Source organism: Aedes albopictus, chromosome 2, assembly GCF_035046485.1.
Source record: "Aedes albopictus strain Foshan chromosome 2, AalbF5, whole genome shotgun sequence".
Taxonomy (NCBI): Eukaryota; Metazoa; Arthropoda; class Insecta; order Diptera; family Culicidae; genus Aedes; species Aedes albopictus.
The window spans coordinates 338,512,165-338,528,619 of record NC_085137.1 but is presented as its reverse complement, the minus strand read 5'-3'; the positions used below and the strand labels follow the sequence as shown (position 1 = coordinate 338,528,619).

General features: G+C 37.0%; 1 protein-coding gene across 18 annotated transcripts in view; it reads right to left on the bottom strand.

Moving 5' to 3' along the window:
• The window catches only part of LOC109431650 (titin homolog), a 113,509-nt gene that overhangs the window by 33,334 nt on the left and 63,720 nt on the right, over positions 1–16,455 (bottom strand). The window contains exon 1 of one of the 18 annotated variants that reach the window (XM_019707886.3): positions 9,299–9,592. The exons of the other annotated variants lie outside the window; for them this stretch is intronic. The gene's annotated coding sequence lies outside the window, so the exon portion shown is untranslated. Of the gene's footprint in view, positions 1–9,298; positions 9,593–16,455 lie in introns of those variants that run through there. 18 annotated transcript variants of the gene reach the window in all.

The window sequence follows — 16,455 nt, the reverse complement described above, 5'->3', positions numbered from 1 at the left end:
GACCGGATAGGTAGGAGGAAGTCCATTTTGTAAACCAAGCCGGGAAGCCAATATGTTTGAGCTTATCGAGTACCAGGTTGTGGGGTACGGTGTCGAATGCCTTTGCAAAATCAACGTAAATTGCGTCGACTTGCCTTCTCCTTTCCACTTCCCGTGATAGCGTAGAAACATAGCACATCAAATTAGTAGTTGTTGAGCGATGCCTCATGAAACCGTGCTGCGAGTCCGAAATTATAGGTGCTGCGATATTGTAGATGATATTATGCATCAGTTTCTCAAATAGTTTACTCAAGCAACATAGTATGGAAGCACCACGATAATTATTCACACGGTTGATATTCCCGGACTTATGAATTGGTACGATGGAGGCAGTTTTTCACGCTAATGGGAATGTACTTTCACGTAGGGAACTATTGAAGAGAATGGCTATAGGAGCTGATAATTCTGCCGAACAGTTCTTCAGGAACAGAGGAGGAATACCGTCCGTGCCGGCTCCTTTCTTAGAGTCGAGATCGTCGATGGCCAGCATCACTTCGTTTGGCGAAAACTGTATAGTAGGTAGGTTGATGTCATACGTATATGAGAAGCGTTTTTATGCTGAAGATTCATCAAACGATCTGCACAATTGTAAATTTTGTGGACGCAAGAGCTGATTTTGTGAATATGTAACTGTTACACATTTTTGGCATGGTCAGTCTAGAAAATTTGCAATTTTAAGTAGGTCTTACACATTTTAGTGCTGACCAGGTTTAGAGTGTAGTGCAGGACCCTAGCTGCAACTATGGTCCTCCGGAGAGGTAAAAGGCTGGTGTCTGTCCCAGCGAGCCAGCCAGAAAATGAAACGTACATAATACGAAAAAGCCCCTTGATGGACGGACGTGAGGTAATTAAATGGATTGAAAAGTGAAAGCAGCACTTTGATGAGCACCAGAACGATACCCCCATAACGCGGAGGACTAAGGTTACGGAAAACACGACTGTGTCAGTGCAGCAGAGGGCAGAAATGAGCCAACTTCCACGCTGATAGATGTAGTGCGGAATCTACCAAAAAATGACCTCGTGATTTATGGACAGCCCCACAGCTCTCTTGTACGCTAGAACACTACGTGAACGATTGCACGTGACAACTGCCCTTACACTGTGTGCAGCGCCTAAATTTATCCTATTCTACTATACCGAGTTGCCTTTGCGCTGCTTTCACTTTTCTACTCTGTGCAAAATGATGAGCACAAGGATGTTGATGTGCGTCTATTGTTTCTTTTCCAGTTGAGGGTCCATTGTGAGTCGCCGTTTGCTGATAACCAAATATTCGGATCCGTTGAGTCATATAATATATGTAGGCTCAGAAGAGGACCAATGTCAGCCGCCCTCAGAGGGAATAGCAAGGGACGAAAAATTGTCCGGAGGTGTAAGTTGAATTTACTGGCCATCGGTTTCTAAAGGCATCGATATTATATTATATTGATATTCGGTTGATGAAAACCAGCAGCTTTCATGTGGTCTTTGCTGATGGGCAGGTTTCGCTGATGTACAACACTCCTGATTTCGCGTTTAAATTAAAAATTCTAATTCTGGTGCGTTGACTAATCTGATTGAATCTCTGATATCTGAGCTTACTCTGCATATTGAAGCGTCGTTGGGCTAGTTAGGAAAATATCATTAGCTAATTTAAAGTCGTTCAAATGGTCTCCTCACTAACAATGAGGAATCGTAGTAGTGATAGTTAACAACCTTGCATCATAACAGCGACCACTCTAATGGGGTCGGATAAAACTCCGTTTTGCAAAAGCATGTAGAAACCTTGTACTGCGCATCGTTGAGGTTGGCGATTTTATGGACTCCTTTCTGTCTCAGGGTGCTTCACAGTTTCCGTGGTTGAGGCGATCGAAAGATTTTTTTTTGTAGGCATTAAAAACAAATAGAGTGACTCTTGGAATTTGTTGACTTTCTCCAGCATAATTAACTGGTTCCGATCATACCTCACAAACCGTGAGCTATGCGTGAAAATCGGTATAGCGGAATCACAGACAAACAGACGTAACACTTCGAACATTTTTCGATTCAAATCATAGTCACGGAAACATATTCGCCCAATGCTAAAATGACTAAGTTTGGCCGACCATCAACTAGGTGGCGGTAGTGAGCAAACGTCAAACTCGAACAAAAACGATGTGAGCGCCACAGGTGGGTAGTTGGTCAACTATCAAATTTTGAAAAAGATCGTTAAATCGAAGTACGATGGGAATTATCAGAGTGTTACGTCTGTTTGTCTGTGGCGGAATCATACTACTTCACGAATCCATCAGGCGTTCCACAAGCAGTGGTGGAAAGCATCATGCGCTTGACGTGATTTTTAGTTCACATCGAACACAAACTTTGTACTCGTGCTCGCGAACACAAAAAGCGAGAGCGGTTCACGGAATGCCGAAGCGAAGAACCGACACAAAACAAATGTCAAACGAGTCGGATCGCAGTTGGTCCACCAGAAGGATCGCAATTTGCTCACACTTGGTTCGTTGCCTTTCTTTGCCCCTAAAGATAGTTAATTTAATGTTCTATGATTATATTGGACAACTACCATTCCAATAAATCATATCAACGAAAAAGTTTACCAAAATTTGATTTCATTAGAGAAATATTTGCCGTGAACCACTGAAATACAAAAGCATTGGGGTACATAATGATGCGAAGTTCGCATTGCGAACCTCTCGCTCGTGTTGCTGTCGGACGATCGCGAACCACAGCAGCACGAACAGTTCGCTGCGAATCCGAAGTGGATAGCGATGCGATGGCATTTTTTTGTGTCTTCTAAATCGATTTTACTCACGGTTTTCCAGCACTGCCCACAAGGCAGCAACTTAGGACCAATGCTGATCTCAATATTTTTGAATGATGTCGGATTGGTTCTTCCTTCAGGATGTAGGATATTCCAATTTAGAATAACTTTACACAGATTATTGAAAAAAATGCTCAGTCACAACACTACTAAGATGCATGCATCCAAGGCACAGTGTCTTCAGATATTACAGAGAAGTTGTTCCATAGTTACAAATTACAAACATCCTTCAAAAATCGACGTAGGTTGTACCATTTGGGCAGGTGTACCTATTTTGGGCCCTTGTCGTTATAACTAAGTTAATTTCAAACCGATTAATTTGAATTTTTGTATGGAGTCAGATACTGTACGTGCCTAACTCATTGCAAAAATTCAAGTCAATCTTGCCCAAATGGTACAAGACCTTATGGGGATTTTTTTGAGACTTCTTTTTTACAAATATTTATTTCACTTTTTGTCCCACCACTCGTTGGTCGAGGGGGGATAGAAATAATAAAGCATTTATTTAAATATTAATAGCTTATCAGATTTGTTTGAGAATTTTCACCAAAGCCCGCTCAAAATGCAAAATCCAGCCAAAAATTTTTGAAGGGGGGGGGGACAAAAACTCAATACCAAACTTGTATCAGCCTAACTATGTGATTTCTTCACAATATTTTAGAGGATTTGCAGGAATGTTTTTATTTGTTTCTGCTGCAAATTTATAAGATATTTTGAAAAAAAAAAACACCGGATTCACAGAAGAATTTCAGAAATTTCTATCGGCTTTGAAAACTTTTAGAACACCATTTCATTTATACAGAAGACTAGCTGTCCCGACAGACGTTGTACTGCCATTTTAGTTGTAGTTGTTTGACAACTGTTGTGGGGTCATTGCAGCACCGCTTTCTAGGTTGGTTTTAGTGCGATCGTTTAGAATTTCTTCCCCGCTCATAACTATTTCAGTAATATCGCAATTGTGCTTCTTTTAAGTATATTTTCGTAACTTTTTCTACTTACAAACACAGCCACCATGAATACGAATCTAACCATGCAAGAGTCATGCTGATCGGTGCATCCGTTAGAGAGTTTTGTTGCCTCAAAAGGACTCATTTTTATATATAGAAGATAGATATAATTTTTATTATCACCGTTTTACATTAAACTTCCATATCTGCTTCTGCTCTCTAAATTAATTATAGAGACTTCTTACTGCCTTGATTCAAGTTCTTTTAAAACAATAAAAAACCTTTTTTTGAAAAATTTATTAATCTTTTCTCTTGTTTTTTTGCCTTTCTCGTACACCGAGGTGTACCGAAAGGCTATATGTTCACTCCAAAAACGAAAATTTGATAGAGCCTCCGGAGGGGTCAAGTCTTATATACCAATCGACTCAGCTCGACGAATTGAGGTGATGTCTGTGTGTGTGTATGTGTGTGTGTATGTATGTGTGTATGTGTACAAATAAACTCACATCACTTTTTGGCAGTAAACCTCAACCGATTTTAATGACCGACGGTTCATTCGACGCGGAATCCGGTCCCATTGTTTCCTATTGAAAATGGTTCAGATTGGTCCAGCCGTTCCGAAGGTATGGCCATTTAGGTGTTCCGGACCGGTACCCCAGGAAGAGGCCAGATATGAAAACGCTACAAACCCATCCATGCGGCACATCAAACTACGGCATTTTCGATAACTTGATGAATGGTATGCAGAAAAATAGTCTCAGACCATATCTGAAATGGTAGTGTCCCGGAACCGGTTCCGGGTGTCCCGCCGGAAGTGACCAAACATAAAAGTGAACTAAACCCATGCATGCGACACATCAAACCGCGGCTTTTTCGATAACGTGATGAACAGTAAGCAGGAAAACATTCTCAGATCATATCGGAACCGGTAGTGTTCCGGAACCGGTTGCAAATGCCCCACCGGAAGTGGCCAAGTATAAAAGTTAACCAAACAAATGCATGCGACATATCAAATAGTGGCTTTTTTGATATCCTGATGAACAGTAAGCAGGATAACATTCTCAGACCATATCTGAACCGGTTGTGTCTCGGAACCGGTTCCGGGTGTCCCGTAGGAAGTGGCCAAATATAAAATTGAACTAAAACCATGAATGCGACATATCAAACCGCAGCTTTTTCGAAAACCTGAGGAACAGTAAGCAGGAAAGCATTCTCAGACCATATCGGAACCGGTTCTAGATGTTCCGCCGGAGGTAGCAAAGTATAAAAAATAATTAAACCCATGCAAGCGACATATCAAATAGTGACTGTTTTGATATCCTGATGAACAGTAAGCAGGAAAATATTTTCAGAACATATCTGAATCGGTTGTGATCCGGAACCGGTTCCGGGTGTCCCGCCGGAAATGGTCAAATATTAAAGGGGAACCAAACCCATGCAAGCGACACATCAAATCGCGGATTTTTAGGCATCTTGATTAAGCAAAAAAGTTTCCAGCCATATTGGGGACAACCGGTAGTGTTCCGCAACCGATTACGGTTGCCCCATCGGAAGTGGTCAAATGTAAAGGAGAACCAAACCCATAAATTCGACACATTAAATGACTTTTTAATTAAGCTGATGAACGGTTAACAAGAAAAAAACATCATAGACCATACTTTGGAAAACCAATAGTGTGCCGAAACCGGTTCCAGGTGCCCCGACGGAAGTGGTCAAATGTAGAAAAGAACCAAACGCATACACGCAGCACACTAAATAACGGCTTCTTCGATAACGCGAAGAACGGTCAGCAAGAAAATAGTCTCAGGCTAGTAGTGTTCCGGAACCAGATTCGAGTGCCTCGCCGGAACTGGCGAAATGCACAAATGAACTAAACCCATACATGCATTACATCAATTTGCGACTTTTTAGGAAAACTGATTATTAATTTGCATGACACTAGTCTAAGACCACATCAGGAACAATCGATTAGTGGTAAAATGTGAACCGAAAGTTGTAAATGTGAAATTGGACCAAACCCATGCGTGTCGTACCATAAAACCACGCTAATTCGACAATGAATGCTGTCAAATTACCTGGGCAAATTTTTAATTCGATAAACTAACATTATTTTAGTTTCGTTTAGATTGTATTATTTGTTTTGAACACAAATCTTACAGATATTGTGGTGGTACGAATTTATAGCTTGTTCATTTTTCCGAGGTTCACTGCGGTTCATCACCAAACGGATCAGGTGTCGGAAAGCACCAAATTAGAAGTTTCGAAAATAGCAGCTGCACGAGGAGCCGCTGCGGGTGTGAGTAACATCACAATATCGTATCATTCGTATTTGCAGTGTATTACACTGTGACATTTGATCATTTTTCAATTCAACAAATTTCGAGTGAGCGGGGTACAAATTAAAAAGTGTCGTATTAAAGATTGATGAATACGCGGGTTTGACAGTACACCAAATAGCAGCTTTTTTGATAACTTCTTCTTTATGGCTTGACGTTCGCATTGGAACTTGGCCTGCCTCTCTTCTACTTAGTGTTCTATAGAGCACTTCCACAGTTATTAATTGAAGGGTTTTCTTTGCCTGCCATTGCATGAATTTGAGGCAAGTACAAAGATACACTATGCCCAGGAAGTCGAGAAAAAGTTCCCGACCGGAACGAGAATGAAACCCGCCGTTTCCGGATTGGCGATTCATAGCCTTAATTACCAGGCCAACTGGAGACCCTTTTTTGATAAAACGATGATCGATTCGTAAGAACATAGCCTCAGACCATATTTTAGACAACCGATAGTGTCCCGAAACTAGTTCTGGGTGTCTCACTGGTAGTGGTCAAATGTAAAAGTGATCAGTACCCATGCATAAGATAAATCAAATCGTGTTTTTTTACTTAACCTAATGTACGTTAGCAATGATATTGCCTCAGACTATGTTTGGGAGACCCGGTGGTGTTCCAGAAAGTTATCAATTGAACCATGCGACACATCAAATCACGGCTTTTTAATAACCTGAGAAACGGTTAAATAGAAAATAGGCTCATACCACATTAGAGACTACCGGTAGGGTTGCACAACCAGTTGATGCTTCGCCGTAACTACGAAAGTAAATAAAATCAATGCAAGCGATAAATATGTGTAAGAGAACAAAATCTTGACATATTAAACCCACATACAAACAGACGTCTCACTATACTCACTACGTTCTTGTTTTCAACGGTCAACGGTGATTGTGTAAAAAGTTGTATCATAGCTTGTTAGTATCGTCTTGATATTGATCAGCTCCCAATGTTAGTGAAGGTACTCAAGCAGTCAACTGAGAAATCTGATATTATACAGCTCTGCTTATACGCTGAACACAACGTCGGACTATGTGCCATCGATAAGTTTTAAGTCAATTCAATGATGGCTTTGATAAAATGCTTGCTTTTCTCAAAAAATATCAGGATTCAGGAACACTTTGACTAACGTCGACGGAAAGATCGTGTGAACATATACGACGAGAAAGGCACTATCACCTCTAGGTGGATTAATTTGGGTTTTTTTTATTTTTTATGGGCAAAATATATCCTCTAGAAGTCTAGATAAAGGGCACTCATAACACTGTGGCCACGAGCCACCACATTATTAAATACAGCCTTGCCTAGGTTTAATTATTAAACGCTTAAAGTGCAACTTAGCGGCAAAAATCGAAAACTGAAATATATATTTGGTCAATTTTTCCCATACAAACTTTAAGCTCGTTGAGCGCCCCCTTAGACTTAATCGATTTCACCCAAATTTTGAACGTAGCTTCTGGGAGTCTGGAACAACTGATTCAGGAGGTAACACTTGACATTTTATTGAAATTAATTTCATTTATAATGTTTCTTTGGCAAACTGATAAGCTGTTAAGAACATGAATTATGTTTTTTCAAAGAAGCTTAATGACATATCGATTTTCAACGATCGATCAAACGATCAAATCTGACTATACATGTCAATGGTTGCTACTCCGTGATTGATCTGAGCTGGTTCCAATTGCACTGAGATCCAAATGAATAAGGGCTGGGACACTCCACTTATTCTCAAAGTGCAATTTAAGCAGCTCATACATTTTTGGATCAATAACGGCGCCGGCCACGTCCTTATAGTCAGTTGGGAAGAGAAAGGAATGTTAGAGTGTGCTGGTTGTTGCTACTAAAGACCGAGATCACCTCTGCATCCCCACAATCAGCACGGACTGGGGTATTTGTTAGATGGAAAGGATGGGAGATCTGGGAGTCACCGTTGGGTCGGTGATGCGATCCATGGATTGGGGGTTATTTATAGTGTTCGTAAGGTGATACATTGTGTGGTGAATAAGGTCAAGCGGCACAGCACGCTTTGGTTGCATAACTTGTAGGCGTTATTATACACTGTGCTGTGAGTGGAAGATGGAAGGGAGGGAAACGACTTTTTTCCAATTCGTTTCTGGTTCTAGCAATGGCTATGAACATATGAATATATATATGAGTTGTATATGTAGAGAAGAGAGAGAGAGAGAAAGTGGATAGAAAGATAAAAAGTAGATGATTCCAGGTCCGTCTTCAAGTACAACAGCTGTCAGATAAAACAAATTTCTTCTCGCGAAACATATTGATTTTTCCAAGGTATTCTTATATAAATTCTTAGGGAAACTACATAATAACAGCATCAAAAACTATCCACTAGGGAGGTGAACCATCTCGATGAAAGGAGAAAATTTAAATATTTCCATACGGCCGAATGGTTGAATCATACAAAAATATTTACATTTATTTAAAACAGAACCAATTTGAAATACAAGAAAAATGTACGTTTACTTCACACAAAGATAAATCTCATTAGTTACAAATCTAGCGTTGGATTTAGTGCTGATTGTGCATGCTTTGATTTTCTTTGCTTTAAAAGTTTTTTTTAATTTTGTTACTGCCTGTTCCTGAAAATGAAAAAAATGACACGTCCATCAATATCATTCGTTATCATGATACTATACAACAAGTTCATCACAAAGCAATTCACTGATTGATCCTATTTGTACGATCGACGAAGGAAGTTCACAGTTCGGTGAACTATTGCGGCCCCAGAACCTTCGAACCGATAACCTATTTTTCATTTCCGTCATCATCAAGTGATCACATTGATCAAACGCAGCGGTCAAGTTCCTCAAGTTCCTCGTGGCAGATAGCCCAAATTGCTCACTCACTGTGTAGTACAAATCATACAAACGATTTTCCACATTGTAAACACATTGCTGCTAGACAACTATGCAAACCAGCTCGAACGCCAATAAAAATCGCCCAGAAATGGTGTTCGTTTATACGGCTCGTTGGCCATTTCTCATCGCTGCCGCCGCCACCAACGGTTCGCAAATCGTTTCAACTACACTAATTTATAATCCACAAGCGGTTTGCGCGATCAGTAAACAGTTATCTCTGCACGGTCTTCTATTCACATAGCAACGCTTATTAGTTGTCTGGAACGGTTTATCATTTTAGAACCACATCCACTGTTATACACTCACTTTTTTTTATTTCTGCTGCTAGCTCTCTGTAGAACCAGGTGAAACACACTCGAAAGTTATTCGACTGATTTCTTATGCTGGACCTCACAATATCTTCTGTTTTCCAGCAATTTACGCACAATCAGTGCTAATATCCTTATCACGATTTCCACGAATTTCCTCTCGAATTTCCTTTAAAAATGCATCCAATCACAAACACAATGCGTTTTTCGTGGTTCAACCCAATTCACGCGGCGCCGTAAAACTGCACTCCTTCGCCTCAAAACGATCGCGTACGATTGAAGACTCAAGTTCGTCGGTGAGTTTTGCTTCCTCTTGAGGCGCGCGCGTGTTTCGTCCGAACGAATCATTCATCATCGGCTCTCGCGAACGCTGGCGCTGCGCTGCGGCTGCATGACGGCGGCGGCGGGTTGAAAATCCGTTGGCGTGGCTCTGGTTGCGAGCAATGATGACCGTGATGATGCAGTCTCGCTGGAGCATGGAACGGTTTTCGTGCTCAACGGGGAAAAACCGGCAGGCAGATATGCCCCGAAACTGCCAAAAAGAAAACCTACATACATTGAGCATAAATCCATCATCGACTGCCACGCCGTGTCAGTTCAGCACGGTAATCATTGGGTACGCGATCACGAGTGTCATTGCCGGTTGCAATGCCATGTGGAGTCGCTGCAATTGACCAGATTTGGATGTCTATTTTGTAGGGAGAAGTTAACATACTGAGGATTGATTTGATTAATATTGATATGCGATTCTCATTAAGGACAATTTATTAAACTGGAATCTTTTCTTACGAAGTAAACCGGGTGGGTGTAATTACGAAGCAAATTGGGGTGTTTAATATCAGTGAAGCCGACTATTGCAACTCCCACCGGGAGCATTAACATGACATTCCATAACACCGGACCCAGGACTGAACCTTTCCTGACTTCTGAGCTTATATAAGGACTGTATCAGAAATTAACTATAAACATTCAAAATGCTCCATCTCGAAGCACGGTTGGTCTTTTCATTCCTTCACAATATAGTTAAGTTTAGAACAGCTTGAAGAAATTTGGAAAATGTTTAGTATTATTGAAAATATGGGTCTATGAGTATACCACACAAGATAACAATCTGTACAAACAGTTTTTATTTTAATTTTTTTAACGTTTCAAACATTTGTAGCGAAAAAAATTTGTACGGGAAAAAATCTGGAAAATAATGATTATTACTAGCAGTTATGCACACATAACATATCACTCAAAACCGACTTTTAAAATTCTTATTTTGGATAGAAAAACCTCCAACATTAAAAATATGGTCTATCCCAAAAAAAACACCTACTTTTTGGTCGAACTTTGACGTTCTGTTTCAAATATCTTTAGAGGTTATAAAATTCCGTACTCTGATAAAACTACCTCTTCAATGGATTTAAGTACATACCCAATCGAAAAAAATGCAAATTTTCAACTCTATGTATTTTTTATTTGCTTAATCGTTCTTTGAAGACGCATAAAAAAAGAGTTCCTCGAAAAATGGCCTTTTTTCATTTTTAAGAATTACCCTAAACTGCGGAGGGAATTTTTTTTGATAAAAATAATTTTCCTATATCATGAGCATTCTGGAAAAGAATATATTTGCGCAAAAATAAGAGAAAAAATTGAATATTTTCCCACAGTTCTCGCAATTTTAAATTTTTAGGATGTGTCCAAAACTTTAAAAACATTTGTGCAATTTTTGAGATAAAAGTCCAAGTTAAATGATTATTTTTTGAAAATCAGAACTGCCATTCTTTATTTAAGAGATTTATATAGTATCTCCTAAAATAAAGTTATGTTTATTTTGAACAGATAATTTTTCAGGCAATTGTGAACGTTTATAGTTAATTTCCGATACAGTCCTTAAAAGCACTTCCGACCCACCTCTGTGTCGTAAACTACCCAAGTAACACAACTAGTTGTAATACTGTTTATAATTCACGTTTAATACATAACCTGCTGTATTTTCCTTGAATTATATACTTTATTTTAGACACTTGTATAATCAAAACAGCGCAAAAAATGGCGGCTTATAAAACATCTTTCAAGTTGTATAACATGTACTGTAATACTCTTATGATACTAATATGTTCAATCTATTTAAAAGTTGAAGACTAATGCAGTTACACAAGTTTACAAAATAAAACGAAAGTCGTGAACTTCTGTCAACAACCAAAATTTTTGAAGCACAATTTAGTGCTGATTTCGAAACCGACCTTCAAAAAATTTTAAGTAGAACAGTTTTTGAGTTTTAGCTCAATATCGAGTTTTGCAACTTTTCAAAAAATGTAATTTACTTAAATTCAAATATATTGCGTTTTGTTCAACCAATTTTAAATCTTTTTTCATAGATTAAAAGCTGAATACACTACCATTCGATCATCTGAATACAGGTTTTGCGTCAGATTAATGAAATTCAAGATATTGGCGTGTTTTAGGGACAATCTTCTTAAATTTTAGCAAAATTTCCAAAATTTTTTGAAGAAATGTATTTTTTCCAATAAGAAAAAACCAACTTAAAAATTCTTTTTCGACGTTTATTTGACATATCATATGTAGGCGAGTTACAGTAAAAATTTCAGTTCAATCGGAGCATTGATTATGGAGAATAAGATGTTTGAGGTGAGCGACTTTGCTTAAAAATAGAACAAAAATCGATTTCAAATCATCAACCTTGTATGGAAAGTCGAAAAAATTTCCGCTCTACTGTAATTTTTTTCTTTCGCGTTTTCGAACTCAGGGCATGATTCTACACTAAAAATGATCATCAGCTTACCGAGTTCAAAAATGCTGTAAACTAGTGTTATTTATCACTTCAAAAACAGTTTAAAATACTACTTTATACTTATACATTCATGTGGTTGGGAATAAGATTTTTTGAATCGATATAGCTTGCAGAAATCATTTATATAACATATTATCAGCAACAATTTAAATCAAGCTATATGAAAGAAATATGACTTGGAGAAAACATTAATATAACATGCTTAAAGAAACATATCTAAACTGTCATGGTAAATGACAGTAAACACGTATTTAATAAAAACATATTTATATATTCAAAGATCTTCTTCAATCCAAATATGTGCAACCAAATGATGATTTCGATAATTGGACATTTTTCTACTTTGAATGACAAATTAAGAAATGGTCATGCTCAGTAACGGTACAACTGTTTCACCTGCGGTTCAAGATTTATGGTAAAACCAATGATTCTACTTGTCTATACCAAACGCGCTTTAGAGTCGAGTTAAAAAATGAAATGAAACTAAGCCAAATTGTGCAAATTTTCTTGGACATTTTTGAATCCACACAACGTAACAATATGGCAGACTTTTTATGGAGCTTACAGTGTTGTTGAAAAGTTTCATGAACAACTTGAAAATGATTCGTTATTGACTATAAAAGATTCAGAAGAAATTCGATTTTATTTTGAAGTGAAAGGCTTTATTTCAGAATACACTAAAATCTCACAGCAAAATCATTTTTCTCCATAATATTTATATAATAATTCATTTATTCATATTTTGAGGCGGTACTGTACTCTAAGCCGCTTTGCAATCAACTCTGCAAGAAAAAAATATCAAAACAGTTATAATACGTATTGTAAACATATTTTCAACATATTCACAAAAAGGTTATAATTCCGTTTTGTGATGAATATTTAAACGAAAATATAACTGAATTAGAGCTTCTGCTTTTGCGAAAAAAAAATCTATCAAAACGTCAAAACTTGTTGTTGTTATCCATCTCATCTTTGCCGAATGCAGTAAAGTTTGACTAAGAAATTAATTTTGTCAGTATATAGTGCAAAATAGTGTTTTCCGAGTGAAAATTGTACGTTGCATGCCATCAGGTAAGCTAAGCTGACATCAACATGAACTGAAAAGGGTGTAACTTCGAGCAACGAGCGTTCTTGTTTTCCCTTGCATATGTCGTGACGAACATTCTGCCTCATTGTACATATCGGCTTGAAAACCTGGAAAATCTAGTAATGATTTCCCATTACGTGTTTTTCTAGAACTAGGCATTGTTTTTTTTTTTTGTTTTTAAATAATAAAAACCCAGACGTGATGAAAACTGAAATAAAATTTCGGGAAGTGGAATGGTGCTATGTAAACAGTGTTTGTTTTCGTTTTTGGATTGATTGGATGTGTTCATAGTTTTAATTATGTTGTATAACTGTGCGATCAAAGTATTGCGGGCATGATGAAATTGCAGATATTTTTTTGGCTGCTTGTTATCGACAAACTTTATAAAGACTTGGTTATAACACTAGATGTTTTCCAATTCGTTTATAATACAGTTATATAACATTTTTTGGGATTATTATTTTTCAAGATGTTTTCTGTGTTACTTGGGTAGTACTCGATTCAGAAAGTGACTTCCGAGGTCACAGGTACCCGGGTATATAAAAATGAACCTGGTTCATAGATTGAATTGAGCCTTCAGATCTTTATACTTGTCTTCATGCGAAGGCAACCGTAGCAACCTCAGCAACTTGTTTAAATCAATATTTATTATTGCATATGAATTAAGGAAACTAAAAAGAAAATACGCTATGAGAATATGAGCACAGCTAATCCAAAGTAAAATTATTAGGGTGATTCACTTAACAGCGTAAACTGATTAAACTGATTAAACGTCGCGATCACCAAGGCAATCTTCGATTATTTCATTCGCAAAACCATGAAACATTTCAAATAAGCAGAAAATCATGGCTTACGCAGCAATTTAATCTGTTTAGTGAGTACCCTAATTAGAACATTTGATTCATATAATTTTCGGACAGAACCCATATAAATTCAGACATTGATGGTTTTAACAAACGATTACAAGAAAAATTGACCATGCGAATTGCCTGAAATTAAACATAAATTTTAGAAGGAAACCGCCTGGGATATACTCAACAAAATGAAGGGAATAAAACTAGTTTACATCATTTTTGAACTCGGTAAGCCGATGATCATTTTTAGTGTAGAATCATGCCCTGAGTTCGAAAACGCGAAGGAAAAAAATTACAGTAGAGCGGAATTTTTTTCGACTTTTCATACAAGGTTTGTGATTTGAAATCGATTTTTGTTCTATTTTTAAGCAACGTCGCTCACTTCACACATCTCATTCTCCGTAATCAATGCTCCGATTGAGCTGAATTTTTTACTGTTTCTCGCCTACATATGATATGTCAAATGAACGTTGAGAAAGAATTTTTAGATTGTTTTTTTTTCTTATTGAAAAAAATGCATTTTTTCATATATTTTTGGAAATTTGGCTAAAATTTAAGGAGATCGTCCCAAAAACTCGCCAATATCTTGAATTTCATCAATCTGACGCAAAACCTGCGTTCAGATGATCGAATGCTATTGCATTCAGCTTTTAATTCATGGAAAAAGATTTGAAATTAGTTGAACAAAACGCAAGTTATTTGAATTTTAGTAAATTCCATATTTGTAAAAATTTTAAACTCGATATTGAGCTAAAACTCAAAAACTGCTCTACTTCAAATTTTTTGTAGCCCGGTTTCGAAATCAGTACTAAATTGTTCTTCAAAAATTTTGGTCGTTGACAGAAGTTCACGACTTTCGTTTTATTTTGTTAACTAGTGTAATTAGTCAAGGATCTCGACAGAAAGGTAAAAGCGATTTGAGCGTAATAAGAAACTGCTAATGAATTATCAAGAGCTTCACTGATAATTTCATTCCTATGTGTAGATTTTATAGATTTCTTGTTGAAATAATCTTGATAAATTCCTACACCCGCACACTGTTGCGGATGGCCCAAAAACGTGATCGAAATTGTTTTGACCATGAAAACATGATTTTTGATCTTTGGTGTCTTCGGCAAAGTTTTTCTATAAAATAAGCCCCAATTTATGGAAATATCAGTTTTGTGATCAATCCCCCTAAAAGTGAGAAACGATTTCTATCTTTTTCATTTGTAAACCAAAAAAATATGTTTGTTCAGAGAAGTTGTAGACAATTTCACTAGAAACAACTTTGCCGAACATACAAAATTTCTATCTTTTGATTTGTATGTACATTTGAGGCGTTTTTTATGAATCACCCCTAAAAATCAGTTTTTTGCTTATAACTTTTTCTATGAATTTTTCACGATTTCCAAATGTTCTAGCAAATGTTTTGCCTTATTAAAACGCGTAACTTTTGCGAAGAAAGTATATATCTATCTCTCATATTTATCATGTTATTGGAAATTTCACTTTAAAAAATGCTTATGTTTGACATACCCATTTGTTAACTTTCGCACGTTTTCGCAGACCAGGTTTTTCACATTTGAAAATATGGAACGAGTTTTATCTATTGCAAATATAGCCAGTTTTAGCCTGATTTCGCCTGCATATTTAAATTCACATACTAGAAATGACTATCATTATAAAATGTGTTATTGTAAAATGATCAATATGTCAAAAAATGTACTCAGTGCTTTTCTTACATTATTTTTCAACATGAACACACAAAAACGTTTTCACAGAATCACTTGGAACTGCATCAGATGACTTTCCCATAAAATTTAAGTTTTTTTTTTCAGATAAACAGTGGCTCTCATAGTAGTACGATAAGTCTCTTCCACAAAATAAACGATATTTTTATATGCTCTTGCTAATGCTCATAAAATTTTTCGTATTCATGTACACTTTGCGAAAATGTTAATTTGCAGAAGGTTCAAATAACAACAACTGATGTTTCGATTAATATTGATTTTTAATTTGTTTACTTGAAAAATGGAACTTATCTATTAATATTAACACATATCATTGATTACTGTCATCATAAAATGTATTGCTTCCAGTTACTGTATGTATGTTTTTCTGTCCGAGGAAGCACAAGAGTCCCGCAACAAAGACACCAGGAATTACAGAGAGGATCATAGACGTAAGTTTCCAAAAATCTAAACTAACACAGATCTCCTACATCGTCTGCTTGAAACATCTGATCCCATAATAAGGAATATTGGACTATTTCCTAAAAAAACTAGAACACCATAAACGTAGGATGAGAACAACCTTTTGCTCTAAACATATGACGAGATAGTAACTGGAAGCCATGAAATAAGTGATGACGTTAATCAATGGTATGCGTTAATAATAACAGGTATGTAATAATTTTCAAGTAAACAAATTGA